Source organism: Passer domesticus, chromosome 1 (assembly GCF_036417665.1).
Source record: "Passer domesticus isolate bPasDom1 chromosome 1, bPasDom1.hap1, whole genome shotgun sequence".
Lineage (NCBI taxonomy): Eukaryota > Metazoa > Chordata > Aves > Passeriformes > Passeridae > Passer > Passer domesticus.
Window position 1 is genome coordinate 35,422,940 of NC_087474.1, and position 18,428 is coordinate 35,441,367.

The following is an 18,428-nucleotide window of genomic DNA, read 5'->3' on the forward strand; positions in this document are numbered from 1 at the left end:
ACATTGACTGGGGAGCTGAAGACCCAGAGTAACTCTCAGCTTCTCTTTCTGTGTAGAACAGTTGCACTTTCTCAGGCCTTAGCTTTCCTGGACAGGTTCAGCCTGGTTTTCAGGCCACAGGATTGAAGCAGAGCTGTCCAGTCTATGGCAGCCCATCCAGAGGTCCATACCTTCCTGAGCTTTAACAGTGTGACTGCCACCTGAGTCACATCTGTGCCTCTGCAGCACTGTGTCCCAAACACTGTCAAGGGCAAGAGCCGCCTTGAGTCTAGTGATACCTCACTTTGAAATGCAAAAATAGGACTTGGGGTAGACAAGACTCTAAAGAAGAAGCCTGCCGTCTTTCCAGAGTCCTGTAATTGCGGAGGTTCCACCAGTCTTCATAGCCTTTTATTTCAGTATTTTGCCATTTTTAACATTTTTGAGTTTTTCCTTAATATCTGGCTTAAATCTCCCTTGTTGCATTTTAGTCCTGTTATTTTGCATCAGTACACCTTACTTTATTTCTGTTTACAGTAGCTTTTTATACTGAAGATTCTTATTATTGCCTGCATCTGTTTATTTTCATACACAAATAAATTATCCCAGTTGTTGCAGTCTCTCTTAAAGGAATAAGTTTTCACTTTATTGTTGTTGGAGGAAGTCTTGTATATCTCACATCTTTCTTGAAGTATGCTTTGCAAAACTGAGATCTCATTGCTATCAGAGTTGAATTCTACCTGCAGTCTTCACAGGCATCAGTAGAGCAGAAGGGCTGCATCAAGGCACGTGTTGACATGTAGATACCTGTTTCCATTTACACATGCCAGTTTATTTCCTGACTTTTTCACAATAACACAGAATTTACGGCTTGCGTTTACCATGTGCCTCTGAACCCTTTTCTTAAAAGCTTCTCTCAGCTGCTTCTTCTCCCTCTTCTGAATGCAGACGATTGTCTTCTTGTGTGTCTTTGTTTTGATTTCTTTTACAAAATTTCTCCAGCTTCTAAAGGAGGTTTTGAGTTCCAGGGCTGTCTTTTAATGTGCTTACTAGAGCCGTAAGAATGTTGTGACCAGCAGGTTCCAAAATATTAGTGGAAGTAGGAAGTTATATTGGGTTCAAGAAAGCTCTCTGTGAGATCCCATTCCTCCACTATGGGAATAAAGCAGGTAATGCTTTATTAAAGCAGATTATGATTCTCCTCAGTGAGTTTTTTTTTAACAGTTTCATAACCACTTCACAGTAGTTTTGAAATATGTCTTTGCTGGGTCTGCATATGAGGAATTCCAATTAAAGTTTGTCAAATACTTATTAAAATCAATATACAGAGCTTTGACTACTTTTCCCTACCTGTGTCCACTGTTTTCTTTTCACAGAAGGAAATTAGTCTGGTCTGACATGATTTTTTCTTAATAAATCTATTCTGGTTCTTAGTTATTTCCTTTTTTTACCTTCCACATAGTTTACTTGATTATTAATTCTGAGTTGTTTTCTGCAGTTAAATTATCTGTACATTCCTGTTTTTTTCATGGACAGTGTTGTGTAACTACATAATTCTGATATAAGTAGTAAGACATATGTGGATGATGATATTTTGAGTGGGACTATGGCGGGATCAGCCATCCACTCCTGGCAGATGTTGGCATTACTGCCTCAGCCCCTCAGCAAAGATATTGCAACTGCACCAGCTGAACTCATATCCCACCAATACACACCTGTTGTATTTAAAGGATCTGTACTCCATGAGAAAGATACTTCAGAAACATTACTTTGCAGTGGAAGGAAAAGATCCAGATTTTGAAGGTGGTTTTTTTTTTTTAGATTTATTTCTTCTATAGCCTGGGAATAGTGGATAACAGCATGTTGGAGAGGAGGCAGGACAGGAACATCTAGACATTAAGAAGCAGAGGAAAAACTTTTCAGGACTTCTGATTCTCCATGCCTTGAAAAAAAAGACAGAAGTTACTTAGTTTAAGGGAGGTGAAATGTCAGAATAAAGCATGAAATTTAAAAAAATTGTGGGGAATTAAAAAATGTAGCAATTTCAATGATGTTTTTACCCCCACACCACTGAGTGTCAGAAGGGAGTTGGGGCAGGTGTAATCCTGCTGTCTTTTGTAAGCAGGTTCAAAAGAGAAGACAAGTAAGAGCAATTTCCTTTCTCTCCCGCTCTTATCTCCTTTCTTTCTCTCTTCTACTGGGCAAACACAACCAACACATTAGTGGAAGCTTTTAAACTTTTTTTGAGCCATCTCCAGCCATAACCTGCTGTAGATTGGCAGTGGCACATTCTGTTAACCATTCATGTGTCAGCTGAGATCTCAGTGCTCAGTATTGGAAGCTCTTTATTGGCTCCTACACCATCTCCCTGTGTTTGGACAGTGTCACAAATTGGAAAGTTGTTTCACTAGGATAGTGTTCAGTAGCTTGCATATTTATACAAATATTGTTGTATTTCCTTTGGGAAAAAATTCTTCTGTTAGCTCTCTTTAGCCAGTATCGTCATTCACTGTGGTGCCTATGCCTCGTAGTGACAATAAGAAACACTTAGGAAAAAGGTAAACTGGAAAGAGAAAAGAGCTTTAGTCTGGGAACAGCTAAGGCAGACAAGGTTCATCTAGTGTGACGGATATAGGAATATTCTTCAGGGTTACTTGGGATGTCATCAGATACTTGTAGTATCAATGCCAGAGAAGCAGGCTTCTCTGCGTTGATAACAATCCTCTATCATGTGGTATATTTTACATGACCAAGAAAAGGCGAGAGTTTCTAAAGCATGGGGACCTAATTCACCATGGCTTCCAATTCAACCTGGCCTACCTAGAGCTGCTGCCACTGACAAAAATACCAGCTGTGTCACTGCCTAGAAATTCCTTTAAAACTGTGCCTTAGCATGCCTATTGAGATATTAGCAGCTGTCTTTAGACAACTTCTGAAATCATTCTTTGATGGATGAGTACCTGTACAATGTCATCTGCATGAGACATCTGCCCTGTGTGGGCCTGAGATAAGATATTATGGTATTTTCTGTGCTGTCTTGATGTTAGTTCTTGCTCTAGTCCCATAATTCCTGAGATGCTATGCAAAGGGTTGTCCATTACTGCAGTCCAGACATTTTCCTGAATAGCACTTCAAAGGATTTGATCTTGGAAAGCATACCTAACTCATACAATTAGATGTATGAACTCTTTGAAAGAAAGTAATTTTGCATCTATGGCCATTTCTGTTTTTCTCTTCCTTCATTGCTTGCCTCTTTAGAGCTTGCTGGAAAGCGATCGAGACTCACAGACTCCGAAACTTATTGATAGTGTTTGAAGAGTATAAAGGGGAAAGGTGTAACATTGATAAAAAGTAGGGCAAAAGATTAACACCAACACTGGTTTGCAAGCAGGAAAGTTGGGAAGGTGCAGCAGGAGCCATGTGCATTCTCTTGTTCCAAGGTGATAACAGAGCCAGTAAAGATAAACATTTGGGGTGAGGAAGGAATATTTCCTCTGATTACTGCTGCCAGGTGGAAAAAAGAGCAAAACTGTGAGTTATGCTGTCAACACCAGGTCACCAACAACCACTGATGTTATTTAGAGCCTGTGGATATGGTTATGTATGTTCATAGAAAAAAAGCAGGGGGAGCAAAAAGAAAATATAGAGATGACAAGGAGATACCAGAAGTAGGAAGAAGATGACAACAGCTATTTAAGATAAGGATGGATAACAAGTGCCATGAGGACTTGAAATGTGTGAAGTGGGACATTTAAGTGGAGCATGAGGACTGCAAAGCATTTAATCTGACCAGTGAAGATGTAGCAGACTGGTTGGCAGGTCAGTGCAAGTGAAGATATTACTCCGTGTGTTTCGTGAAGCAAGTGGAGCTGTAGACTCAGGTTGGGTCTCTCAATGCTTATCAGGCCAAGTACAGAACAAACTCCAGTATTCAATGTTTAGACATTACCAGAAAAAATGGTGATCTGTTTCTTGAATTCCAGTAAACACCCATCTACTCCATTTGTATTCATGCTGAGTCTATGAAACCAAAACCAGTCCTGGGGCCATTTCATGAACTTTGGGAGTTTTGCCGCCTATTGGGCATTGTAGTTCGGTGGGTGTTTTTTTTTATTTTTCTTTCTTTCTTTTTTTTTTTAAATGGGAAATATGTTGGTACTCTCATTTTAATACCCAATCCCTGATTCCTCAACAAATTCACATGCAGTGGTGACTAACACTATGGATACTGGATGTCAGGTATGTTCTAAGCATTGTGAAGTATTCTTAGAAAAGGCTGTATGGGGTTTTGTCTTCTAATAGGGAAAAATCTTTTTAATAACCATCTGAACAGAGGTGTTATTCATTTCACATTTCTGAAGGAAAGTGTTAACATAGTAATGCTTTGTGATCATGTGTTAGTTATTAGGTTCATAATGAGAATAATACTGTCTTAGTTGTAATGTCCATTAATACAGCAGAGAAATACAGTATGTTAATGTGTGTTCCTTCAAGATTAGCTATGGAAAGTGTAAGTGCATTTCTGTGCTAATACAGTAAAAATTTATTAAACATGTAACATTTGAGCATGGAAAAATACTTATTTTAACAGGTTTGTTCCATTAATGGTTATTTGTTTAAGAGGGTTTCTTAGTATCATAAATTTTCTGATTGCACACAAAGAATTTTTTTTCCTGTGGACACATCTCTTCCCTTGACAGGTTGTATTATTCTAAGTTACAGGGATTCTGACATTATCTTAAGGATTTTTTTACAAATTATACATGCAGAGTGCTTTGAACATATAATGCAATTTCACACCAAATACAAACTTGCTGGTGTACCACAACAGTTCAGTCCAGGTCATGGTCCTAAAAGTTACACTGCCACAACAGAGGAAATTTTCCTTCACCCTATTTTTCTTTCAACAGTGTGTTCCCAATCACCTCTTGCAAGGAACTTCATCTCTTTCTCTATTTCTTGGACTGGTTATAGAAACAGGGGCTGTTTCCAGCTTTCTTTTTCCAGCTTAATCCATTTTTGTGCTGCACTGACTCCCCCTTTCAGAGGTGCTGTTACTGCAGCCCTGGGTGGACATTTGAGCTGAAACAGTGCATACTACCATGAAAAGGTACTGTTTTGGTGTAGTGTTTTAAAACTGCACTAACTGGAGGAAGAAGGTGCAAGCCCATTCCTTGCATTTCCCCTGAAGCAGTAGAGGAGGATTCCCTGCACTGAGGAGGGAGAGGAAGGGATTAAGCTGCCACAGAAGTAAGCCTAGATCCTGTATCTTAAAGCATTGAGAAAAGAAAAGAGAACTGAAGTTGATGTCTTTTAGGGGTCACATATGCTTCCTAGTGATGAAGCTGTTTGGGATATTTTTTTGATCCCTGTCAATAGGAGCCATAGAATGTGATGTTTATAGCTATTTCCTCTTGGAAATTGTGTATGTGACAAGTTCATACTCTTTGCCACATCCTGTAGTAAATGTTCATATCAGTTCTTTCCAAAAGATTGATTCCTAGCTTGCTGCAGCACAGTTCATCAAATCCTTAATACAGAGGTGAATGGATGGTAGTCTCTTTTTCATCCAAACAATTGTAAGCCTGCATTTGGCTAGCAGTTATGCTTGTTGGATGAAGCATGACTGCTCAGTATTCAGTTTGCTTGCTATTGCCAGCAAACAATACGCTGGCAAGGGTTTACACTTTCTTTCTCTTGCCTTTTTTTTGTGTGCTATACAAAACCAAGCATGGGTAATGAGTGTCCAGAATGTGTATGCTAATTCCTGTAGAGGCCTAGATGTTGAAGTTTAAATGGAGAGCGAGTCATTTGAGGTCGTGCTGTTATCATGTGCAACATTCTCTGCACTAGTTGGATTTTGCCTAACATTGTTTTAAGTTACTGAAGAACATTTGCAGCTGACTCCTTTCCTTTACATCTCCCTCTTTTGTTTTCACATTTAGATTAGTCTATCTCTCTGGTGACGTTAAAGGGAAATAACCAGGTAGGCATAATTTTCTGGCACAAAAAAGTAGTAAAGAGCCTGAGAGAATGAAAAGGGTTTTGGCTTCTGAGCACATTCCTTAGTTCTTTTGTAAGCCTCTGTCTATATTAATGTATTGCTGCACTTTGCAGAATAATATACTCACACGGGCTTCATAGTCATCTTTCTCTCTTCATTCTGAGGACCAACATGTTAGTTTTTCAACAGCTGTAATCAGGAAAATAAGAGCTTTAGAGTTTGCTTCAAACCCTGTATCTCTAAGCAATCTGCTGCTAGAAAGCTACTCACAGAGTTAGCATGAAACTATTCTAATTCTGTATTAATTGCTGTAATTAGGTTTTTTGCGTCATGATCAGATCAAGGAAGCCTAGAGAGAGAGAGAAAAAAAACCCTCTTTATCCACAACTCTCCTAAAATGAGGCTCAGTATTGCCACCAAAGGCAAAGGCAATGCAAGTCAGACTTTCCCAGCTGGGCAAAAGCCCTCGTCTTCAGGGATGTCAGGGGCAGTTTGGTTCCAGTAGAGCTGGAGTCATTCTCAACATCCTGTCCTGCATGCAGACCTTCTGATTATTTTTGTCTCAGTGGGGTCTGTTTAGTGTCTCTGATTTGTTTAGATCTCTCAATTTTTAAGGTTTTTGTTGTCTTTGCTACATACAGGCATACTCGTGCTTTCCTTATATGATCTCATATGTGCACAAGGTACCTGTGAACAGTAACACCCCTCAGATTTCTCCTGACCAGTCTTGAGTGGCAAACAGATTTCTCCTGACTAGTTTTGAGTGGTTCACAAAAGCACCTGGCTGCAAGCTGGGGGAATTTCCCAGTCTGAATCTTAGGCTTCTATCATTCCCTGTGATGCAGGATGAGCATTCATTTATACTGCTTTTCCCTTTACACAGCTGTTGTTTGCTATTTCCCTGTTATTAAATACTTGCACAAGGAAAGAAATATAAAAATGCTGATACATGCCATTAACTATTTTTGATGCAACAACTAAGTCTGCCAACTGCATGAAGTGAATGCATTTTGTCAAGCACATCAAAAATGCATTTGTAAGAAAAGGCTCAGTGGGTCAGATAAGAAGGACACAGAGTACAGTGGTACCAAAGTACCTGGGTTTCCCTTCCCCAAATTGTGTTTTTCTTCCTTTGGTTCTTTGTGTGCTTGAATTATTTAGACTGTAAACTTTTTGTGATGAGAACTGCCTCTTAATCACAACCTATTTATACGATGGCCACACATCAGCCAACCAATGTCAGAGAATTCTTTCCCACCCGCTCATTTCTTGTGTAGCTCACCACATCCTTAGCATGTATTCTCATCAAAATTTGGAGTCTTCTACACAACAGCCTTTCTGTATCTTGTTCCTTTCCATTCTTTCTCTCTCCTCCATGACCTTCTCCAGATAGTACATCTGTAGGAAAGAGATTTAAAAATAATTTTTTTTCTTTCAATGGGAATTTTTCTTTCAATGGGAATTAAACCACATTAGCTTCTCACCAATGCTTTATTTTGGGAGCAGGCTAATCTGCTAGACCTGGGCAAGAAACCATGCTTCCATTCAACTAGAATTTTGGAAATGTAAACATTTTCTTGACTCGGATCAAATGTTAACATCTCAGGAATGTTTTCAACGTCCAAATCCAAGGAGCTGTGAGCCATAGAGGGCCGGCTGTACTTACACTGTCAACAAAAATATACTTTTAAGACTGTCAAAATTCTTCTCCCTCCTAGATGGCTGTGTTGTTTTTTTTTTATTTTTTTTTTAATAAAATGAAAGAAATTCAGTTTCTTCCCCCTAGATTGCCTTGGTATTTTTATAAAGTGAAACATTGTCATCAGAAAGGGCTTGAAGAAGGAAGGTGAATTGACTGAGCATCCACATTTTAGCTGAACAGGTCCAGATACTCTTATCCTTTTATATACTCTTGATTAGCACTATCCCTGTATGTCCAGGAGAGTTGAGGTGGGATGGGAATGCAGCAGTGTACTGGTCACCATTTTATTCACCTTGTCCTGGAAAATCTCAGGTTTTCCCTCTAATTTCAGGAAGAAAGGGAAGAGTGGGCAATATGACTCCATCCAGGTTTAATTTTCCATAAAGCTGCAGGTCTCCCAGGTGCACAAAATAATTAATATTATTGGTGGCACAGTTGGCAGAGCAGAAAATGAATCTTGAAGTGTCGTGGTGTGCTTGCTTCTGCATGTGTGGAAGGAATGCCATTGTCAAGAAATCTCAAATTTTCCTTTTCTCAAGTAAGTGATCATCTTTAACGGCAGCTGCCACTTCCCTCTGGCCCTTCTCACCAGAATGGTACCAATACCAAGGGTTATTTATCACTGTTCCTAAGTGTATGTTGAATTTTGTGTCTATATATCTGTACATGTTATGGACCTCTATGGGAAAATTACTTGAGCGAGAACTATGGGATTGAGTTATTAAATATTAATAAGCAATAAATTTCAGATCACCCAAATTATAAGAATACCATTCCAGCCATGTGACAGTCACTTCTCTCTTGCTCTGCATTTTTGGGAGATGAGGAATATGATCTTTTTCATGTTAATTTGTGATGATACCATCAATTATTCCTTGAATGGTGAATTTTATTACTTAGGTCTCTGCATTAGAAAAGCTCAGTTTGTCTGTTGGTTTTCCCATACCACAGGATTTTGGGAGCAGTATGAATCCATTAGATTTATTTTGTTATCTAGTACAATATGTGTAGGAGACATAGCTCCTACGAATGTGTTTCACAGATCACTCATGTATGGAGACATTAGGAAACACTAACATTTTTTTAATCTGAAATTCCCCTTTCTCTCCCCTTAAAAAAAATCTAAGCAATGATGCAAATAAGTTTTCAAAAAGATTATTTTATGAATACATGTGCTATACTCAGTCTTTTTAAAGAATAGAAATCACATAAATGACACTTTCAGAAACTGTAGATTTATGAGTTTTTTAAACTTTCCGATTATGCTGGCAATGACTAAAAAAAATAAAATTTTGTAATTTTGAGGAGAGAATAATGTACTTTTTTATTAAAATAGAAATGACACACTGCTGCATATCTAACTTGATTTAGTGTTTTTATTAGTTATAGAACTGTTTTAATACCTCACTAACTATTGCTTTCTCCCTCAAGGTTTTCATTGTTCTCATACCCTAGAAACAAATTGATAATTCTGAAAAAAATAAAGTATTTCTTAGTTGTTTGCTAACAGCAGAATAGCAATCAGTCACCACAGGGTTACTACAATGGGCATCATTATATCTGGATCCTTATCAATTTCACTATATGGGTAAGTATTATTGCTGCATACCGGAACTCCTTTGGTGTTATTGCTTAATTTTAATTGTGATTGTAAAATGTGAAAAATGTGGATATTTAAACCACAATTAAACACCTGCTATACTTGTTGTGCATTGGCATTTAAAGATATATTGAGTATTTAAAATCTGCTGAATCAGATATTATATTGAGGGGGGAAATAAAAAATAAAAAAATCTGGGATTGGTTTGAAAGCAAATGTTTGCTTAAGGAAACAGTTGCCGGGAAATTTAATTTAGCCAAGTACGTGATGCAACATCTGAACCTTAAAATATTTTGAAGAGTAAATTTTGACATCGTGCTGTTTCTCATGCAGCTTCAGAGGCTGCCAGTCCCTTGCAGCTTCCAAGAATCCCACTGTCCTATGTGTGTCCCTCTGACATCCTGCAAATGGAAAATCCTGCACTGGAAAACACCTGCCCAGCATTAACAAGATGTAAATGGCAGAAACAGCAGAATGTCAAGTTGCAGAGACACAAAGAAATTAAGGTTTTTTAGAAAAAGCCTCTGCTGATTACTCCCAAATTCTTAATTTCATTCCAGAGTGAAAACATTTCTAAATTGCTTCTGGTTGTGTGGTGAGAAGAACAGAAAAACACATGAGCACATGATTTTTGTTAGGCGTGTGAGTAATCTGAATGAGTTGGAGCTCAGCACATGTTGATGTGCTTTGCTGCCTTGGATCTGTTAGTAGTGTAAGGTGGTTTAAATCTAGCAGACATAAAGAGAGGCAGCAGCTCTCAGTACAATTAAATCTGCAAGCAGCCTCTACTGCACAGCCTGGCTCATGCACCTTTCCATATCCCATCTCTTTCCCCTTCCTTAAAAATAGGTTGAAAAAATTGTTTGGTGTGAAAAATGAGAGATTTATCCTCTCAGTAAAGGCTATTTTTCTAATATTAGAGGGAAAGTTTGCTTATGGGCATTAAAAATTGCCAGTATTTTAAATCTTACTTTTGCTGCTTTATGTCTGTTGTTGTTTGGTGTTTAGCCACTTGCAAATCAGAAGAAAAGAAATCATTGTATCCACGCTTCCATCTTTGCATACATGGTGGAAAGATTTTTCTGAGCCTTCAGCTGGCTCTTGCCCATTCTGGAAGAGTGCTTGGGGAATCTTTTTCTTCATGATTTACAATCTAATCGGGTACAGACCTGGAACAAAATCCTTCCCCAAACCAAACCAGTAGCTCTGGGAGGAAAACTGTTGCTCTGTTTAGGAGAGGTAACACCAGCATTTTTCTTCAACTGTAGAAGAGAGCTGGGTGTTTTTTAGTGGTCTGCTGATAGGCATCCTTGACGATGCATTGATTTGGGGTTTATTTCCTGCAATCTAGATTCCTGGGAGGATTCCCTGGCTTCTTGCCTCTGTACTTCTGTTGACTTTGCATTGAACTTTGAAATGATTCAACATGATCAGCTGTCAGCCTCCTACTACACACTGGGCAATCAAAACAACTCCCTTCCCCTTCCTGGGAGAGGAGGGTTCCCAAGGGGTCTTCATAGTCCTTTTCTTTTCCTACTTGCTGGTTTGAAACCAGTGATAACTGTCTAATAGTTGTGAAAAAGCAAACACTGTTTCAATAACTAATGCTTGAAATAAATTGACAAGTTCTGCATTTCAATTTTTTCCCCCAAATTGTTGCCTCAGTTTTGAGGTAGAGTACCCCCACTCCTTTCTGTACAGGCCAAACAGCTTCTCAAATGCCTTACCACAAATAAATCATTTAAGTATCTTCTTCTTGTCTTAAAGCATGTCTTGGCTACCAGCACACTTTCCTGTCAGTCTTCAGTAATGGCTTATGTCAGGTGGAACCTCCTGGGAAAGAAATGAGTTTATTTTAAAAAGTTTATGAGAGCATCTCCTATATCTCCAATGTGTGTCATAGAGAAGGATTATTAAATATAGAATAAATAACAGACAACTGTATTATGAGGCTTTAATTCCATTGAGGGATTCCATTTTTCAGAAGTGGATTTAGTGCTCATGAAAGGTGTCAGGTTGAGGTCCTTGGAAGCCAAAGTGGTCTTTTTAACCCATAGATCAGGTGTGGTATTAGCGAAAACATGCAGGCTCTCCCACGCTGTGCTGACCTGCAGCACTTGTATTAGTGCTTTAACCTGTCCATGCAAAGCAAGTAGAAGGGCGGGCCCAGGGGGTGCAATGGAGGTTAGTGTAAGCAATCCAGAATGAGCTCTGGGAAGGCTGGCAGCTCCACATGGGTTGGCGGTGTGTACAGAGGCATTAGCCAGGGTCCCAAAGCGTGGTGAGCCCCTGGAGCTGTGCTGGTGGGTGCACACCAACTCTCAGCACCAGGCAGGCAATGCACCAGAGGGGAATAAACCCAGAGCAGGGAAGTCTCCAAACCCCACAGGCAAAATGGTCTGGCTCACAGGGCTTCTCTCATCCCTGTGATGAGCTAACCCACAGGGAGCCTCACATTCCTCAGGCTCGGCAGGATGTGTGGCATATCGAGGCTTACATTTTAAACCTACACCTTCATAGCATGAGGCCCATCAATTAATTTACCTACTCTTGTGTCAACTTTGGCAGCTTTATAAATTGGAAAAAGAGATTCATGATCTAAATCCAACCCCTCACTCTGCAATGCATTGATGCCTGTAATTCCTCATAGAAAATATCTTTCCTGAAGTCTGCAATGTGTTATAATCTCTAATTATGAATATGTTCACAGAATTTGTTCATCTCAAGATGCACTTGTGCATCTGTTATTTATGCACTATACATTAAACTTTACATATAGCTTTAGAAATATTTCTGCAGATGTGCACTTGTGCTTAAAAGACCATAGAAAAGGATATGTTAAGCTGTGTGATGAGGTCCTTGGGTATGGATTATAAAATATGGGAAAGAGCATCATCTTTTCCCCATGGTGGAGTTGTAACTAGAGGCAGACAATCCTCTGCTGAAATTTTGGGGTGGAAGGGCATTTCCAGAGTCATGACTACAGGTGATGTTGCAGCCCATATCTTGGTGGCCTCTCAGGCAGTCTGTGGGCTCTGTGCTCCTGCTGCCAGGCTCTGTGGGGTGGGGGGTGTTCTGCCTGCCCTGGAGCCCAGGAACAGACAGTATTTACTGTCTGGGTCGTCATGGCAGACAAGCCTGGTATCAAGGGCATCCTCAGGTCACCCTTTGAAGATGATATAGCAAGAAGCCAATGTGTTTGTGAGGGCAGGGAAGTCTGGAACTGAGTAAGAGAGACTGTAAACTTATTAGAGAGGCTGAACTTTATGTTTAAATAGCACATAATGCAGTGGGAACTGGTCCCTGCCTGGCACTTTTAATTGCTGCTGTAATAATAATACAAGAAACAGAGCCACTGTTCTGTACACAGCCATACAAAAAAATGATAAATTGTTATTCTACTTGTTTTCCTATTGTAAAGTAATGCTGTCAGTATGGAATTCATTTAACTGGAAGATAAGTCCTCAAATGATTACCTTAGAATCTGAAGGGGGAAAAATACAATTCAGCACTAGCCACTACAATAAAATTAGAATTAAAGGTAATATATCTTGAAAAATGAAGCAAAAAAAAATCAGATGACCAATAAAGGCATGATGTACAAAAATAAATTTATCTTTGAGCACACCCCAAGGTCTCCTCTGGGCCCTGGTTCCAGACAGTCCCAGAAGAACATGAATGCCACCTTAAAGATGTGACTGCTTCAGGATCTAATGCTTTTCTATGAGTGTGTTGCTATGAAGGAAGCATTAACAGGTTTTGACAGGGAGATGCTACCAGATTTGTTTTATATGTTAGGATTCCTTGTGTAAGCCAGCTAGAGGTGCACACAGTTTATGGAGATGAACCCTAAGAGAATGTGTTTTTGAAAGGTGCTGAGGTTCCTTCATTTCCACAGCAAGTTAATGAGGACTGTGCCAGAAGGGAATACAAATCTGTTGTTGGCTGGTTTTGGTTTAGTTGTCTTTCTTTTTTGTTTCTTTGAGTGTGGACTTCTGTGCTTCACAAACAAAAGCTTTTTCTCTATGAAGAGAAGACACCAACATATCTACATAAAGTGCCCCAGCAGCTCTTCAAAAAGACATTTGCTTGTTAATCTAGAAAGTAACAGTGTATGCAATTAAGTGCTCTGCTTTCTTCCCACCCTACAACCCAGTTTTGCTTTTCATGTTTTTATGTTATGCTTAGTAATAGAAGTACCTGAAATATTTGACAATTGATATAAAAAAGTATTCCTTGCTTTGCCTTGAAGCACCGTATCTTTATGGAATCATAGAATCTGGAGATTGTAAAGGCCTTCTGGGCCATTTGAGCCACCCATGTGCCGACACTGGATTGATACTCTTTTCTTTTCCTGTGAAAGCTGCTTGTGATATGGTGGTGCAAAGAAATTTGCACTTTAATAGGACGCATTTTCATAAAAGCTCAACCTGATTTTGTCTCTGTTTATGGTCCAGATATATGTAGTACTATACAGGCCATATGAAATTACAGCAAGAAGTTGTGAATGATGTAGGAAATGAAAAATTCGTCACAAAGAGCAAGGAGGTAGCAAAGCTGTGCTTTTGATATTAAACTCAGATATAAGCCAGGCAAGGAAACTAGAAGCAAAAGGTCTCAAGCAAATATAACCCCTATAGAATAAAACTCAGGAAAATAAATAGGCTAATTAAAAAAAAAAAAAAAAAGAAAAAAAACCAAGCCTTAGTGTAGCTTGAAAGCATTTATTCTCTCTTATTAAAAAGAAACGCAAACACTTCCCAGCTGAAGAGAACACTTCTAAACATGGCTTTGTCCCACATGAAGACAAATAGGAAAGGCTTCTGACAATTTGGGGAAGAACTAGAGTATTCATATCAGAGGAAGCTGTTTGTTTCTATTGGATTTTTGGTTTGGTTGGTTTTTGGGTTTTTTTGCAAGGGACATGGAACACTCATTCTAGGGCTGGTAAGTAGCACATACAGAATTTAATAGTAGCACATATAATAAGAAGGAATCTTCTTACTAGAGATGACCTCTCAAAATAAACTCAGGTAAAAGACAGGTAATGCTTAACATCATTACTGCAGGTATTCTGACCTGATCTACCTTCACACCATTGTGTAAGGATTCTATACCACACCCTTTAGGGTGAATAGCAAATATTTCTATATTTGTTTCTGTAATGTGCTATTCAATCCTTCTATCTTTGCATACAGTTTTCTTAATCTCTTGCAGAGCCCTTAAAAATTATTTTTCTGGTGACAAGGTATGCAAGGACTCCTCTTCAGGCCAAGTCCATGCAGCATAAGGAGGTGCATGTCTCTCACTGCTTAAACCCAGGTGTGTTCTTCAACACCTAGATGAATTAGATCTTTAATCATCATCACCATCAATAGCTACTGCTTGAATGCTCTCCTTGCAAAATGTGACTTTTTAAATATGCAGCCCTGGGACTTTGTGCTGGTCAGCAAAGCAACCACACTGGGTGATGTTCCCTGCTCTCTGCATACACATGGATTAAAATTACTGCAGCAGCTCCAGTACTTAATTCTTTTGCCAGTGAGCACCTGCATCGTGCATGTGGAACTCTAATCTCCACATGCGTGATGGCCTCAAATAATTTCTGCGGGTTTTATAGGCAATTCTGTGCTGATCAAACCACTGTAAAAAGAGACCTGTATCAACCCATACTTTCCCCCCCTTCTTTCAAACATATAATCTAAGGTTTCCCTTGTGGGTGGCCCTTCTTTCTTTTGTGCCATGGTAATTTCTTCATAGGTGGTACCTGACAAGTCCTTTTTTACCCTTAGAGTTTTTTGTTCAGATTCCATTCACTTCAAAATATCATTACCATTGCAAACAAGGAAAATGTGTTTATCAGAAACTGCAAACTCCTTTAGGGCCTCATAGGATTAATCACGGTTATAAAGTTTTATTAAACACAATTTTTGTTTAATGACAAGCTCCACCAGTCCTTCCCATTCCAAACCAATCCTGTCCTTAGGGTGTATCTAGCACAGCAGATTGTTTTCAACAGACTCTCAAGACAATCCCTATTACTTTGTCATGCACAGAGATATTTTTCTTCCTGGATAATTTGAACTTCCTTAAAAATCACATCTGTTTCATACTTTATTTATTTGTAATTTAAATCCTTAAATTGAATCTTTCATTACTAACATCTGGGCTTGAAATGCAGCCCACTTGAAAAAATACAAATTTTATTTTATTTGTAGTTACCCCCCTTCACTCAGTAGCATTGGTACAAACATTCCCTGGCCAGAGGCAAAACAGCCGGGTATCTTAAAGCTGTGATGCCGTACCACGTGTAATATGGCTCACTTGAATGTCCCTGAAGTGACTGGCAATTTGCCCAGAATTAGACTGAATGCAAGTAATAAGCTGTAGAAATTCCACAATATTGACAATTAGATATCTCTATACAGCAGCAGCTGTGTATTGTTCTCATGGTATATTCCTCTCAAAGCACCTCCTAAAAAAGGGGGGAAAAAAAACCTGGCAGAAGGTTGCAGGCAGCAGAAAGGTAATATACATTGTATGAAATATCTCAAATTCAGATTAATAGGAATGTTTCTATTAGCACAGTTTTCTACACCAGGAATAATGGCTAAGGCAAAATGCTGAGGAATTTTCAGTTTATAATACCACATCTGTACTGGTAAATTGCTGTATTTTAAAGCTTTTTTTTTTTCCTGAAAAAGATACCTACCCACTCTTTCCTTTCATCATGAAAAGGAGGAGATGGGAGTATGGGCTTGCCTTTGGTTGCTGCTTGATTGCCACCAAAACAAGAAAACAGAAAACAGACATCAATGTCCTGCACAATGGGGTGTCCCCAAGATCTAGCAATATGGCCCAGAACAGAAAGGTGGGGTAAGAAGAAAAGGTTTGGTTTTTTTACCTGTTTTGAGAAAATTCAAATAGCTTTGTGGGACTTGCTGGAATAAATAAATTTATTTCCTATTAATTTTCAATTCCCTCATATTTCAAAGTTTATTTGTCTGTCTTTCTACAGAAAATGTGGAAAATTAATTCACTGAACATTTATTTTATTTTACTTACAAGAAGCAGCTGCCCACAGTGAACGGATTCAAATTTTATTTTTTAAAACATACTTTTGAAGTTTGTATTATGAGCTATACATCTTTGATATTTTGCCCAGTGGATATCAATGGAGCTTGTTTCTGTCAGCTACTAAGCTTGTCAAACTTTGGTTTTGGTATCTGTCTTTATTGTAATAGAAATGATCATTTTTTTAAATAAACTGCTGTTTGGTTGGTTTGTTTGGTTGTTTTTTATTTTTTTCCAGAAGTACCATAAAACTGAGGGAACAATAAGATGTCAAGTTTTATATTGCAGATGCTAATTTATCAAGCTAATTACCAACAAAATGCAACTAAATTGCTGATAATCTTGAGACTGATTAATTCAGCAACAGAGATATTGATGAGTATTTAAAGGTTAGGAATAGGAGCGTTATGATGCAGGAGCCCCTTCCTACTTCGGTGCTTACCACAGAAGAATTATCTTAGCACTGCATGGCATACACAACATTTTGACAGATACGTGTGTTGTATGCCAAACGAATTGCTGGAGAAAGGAAAGGCCAGTTTGTGCATTTCTCTGCCTAGCATGACCACGCTGAACATTGTGAAAATAGAGGGAAAGGTTTTATATGGCACTGTGTATTCAAGCTTCCCTATCCCGATGTCTGTCACCCCAGATCCTGCCATTTTCATTTCCTCTTTTATATTGTCTGCTTTTGTGCAACTTCCCTCCCTTTCTTCCTCTCTCGTCTGGACAAAAAACACCAAACCACTCCACAAATGCAAACACAATTACAGTTTGTGACTCATGGCCTTTTCCAGATGCAGGAGAAGTGAAGGTGATGCCTGAATCCACCAGTCCTTTGGTCAGAGATAACTTTTCCTCCCTGGACAGTGGGAAAAGTGTTTCTTCAGGCTTTATCTGAGTGCTGTCTCCTCTCCTGTGGGTGCTGAGGCTGCTGAGTCAGTGCCAAATGAGGTCAGTCGTGATGTCCATTTCGGGGAACTGGACACAGGCCTGAAACATCCTGAAATGGCATTCCTTGGGCCCTTTTCCTGCCAGCAGCACAACATCGGGTCCCTTTGGTGCCAAATGTACTCCAATAAAGGAGGTTAAAAAGCCTGTTCATTAATTGACTCCAGCACTGAGTGAGTCCCTTTTATAACCTGTGTTATCAGCAGAAGTACAAGCATGGTGTGGTAAGGAATGTGATTACGGATGAGATTTCCTGGGAGAGGAATTAGCTGGCTCTGGTGGTGATCTCAGTTATAATGAGCACACTGCCATCTTTATGAATGCAGTTATAGATGTACTCCCACAGCCCTGAAAAACACCGAGCTCCTCTGCCTCGCTGAGTAGCACCAGCCAGGCTCTCAAAGGGTTAATCTGCAGTTTACTATTGAATAACATAAAATGAGCTGTAAATAATGTAATGATATGTATTGTTAAGCTACATATACTGTACCAGGTGCAAGTACTCCCACTCCTCACTTAGATATAATCTGGGGCAGTCAACAAACACAGATGCATTTTAACAAAAAAGAAAGAGAGAGGAGAAAAAAAGATGAAGAAAGTATGAACAAAAAAAAATTAAAACATATGTAAGATAATTTAACTGAGATAATGATCCAGGTAAAACCTGGCCTATTTTTCAGAGTCACTTTAACTCTGCCGTGTAAAATACAATGGCATTTTGACTTGTTTTTGGAACATGCATGAGCCAAACACGTGTGGAAACACCTTGACAGGCCTTTTGTATAACTACAAGAAAACTGATAATCCTAAATCAATTACATGGGGAAAATATGAATCTTTGAATACTAGTAATTATAATGGTTATTTTTCACTTTTGTAGCACCTGCAAATGATGCACTGTATATATAACAATGATTCCAAAAGCTCTAATTAACTGTTTATTTTTTTTCTTCTTGTTTGCTGGCTGTAACCAGTCCACATTAATTGAAAATTTATACGAGTGTGTGTGTGTGTGTATGTGCGTGTGTGTGTGTGTGTGTGTGTGTGTAGATATGGATGTATATTTTTCTCCCCAGCCCACAACCCCCCTCCTCCCCCCCACCACTATTTTCTATTAC

General features: G+C 39.0%; 2 long non-coding RNA genes across 2 annotated transcripts; one reads left to right on the top strand and one right to left on the bottom strand.

The window, feature by feature from the left end:
- Window positions 1-6,109: 6,109 nt before the first annotated feature.
- Window positions 6,110-11,123, bottom strand: LOC135287607 (uncharacterized). Its single transcript, XR_010351193.1, has 3 exons — window positions 11,013-11,123; window positions 7,266-7,381; window positions 6,110-6,172 (listed from the first exon to the last, which is right to left on the bottom strand). It is a non-coding gene; the product is annotated as an uncharacterized LOC135287607 (long non-coding RNA).
- A 137-nt stretch (window positions 11,124-11,260) lies between these two features.
- LOC135287614 (uncharacterized) lies at window positions 11,261-17,392 on the top strand. Its single transcript, XR_010351194.1, has 3 exons — window positions 11,261-11,347; window positions 14,503-14,607; window positions 17,157-17,392. It is a non-coding gene; the product is annotated as an uncharacterized LOC135287614 (long non-coding RNA).
- Window positions 17,393-18,428: the final 1,036 nt, after the last annotated feature.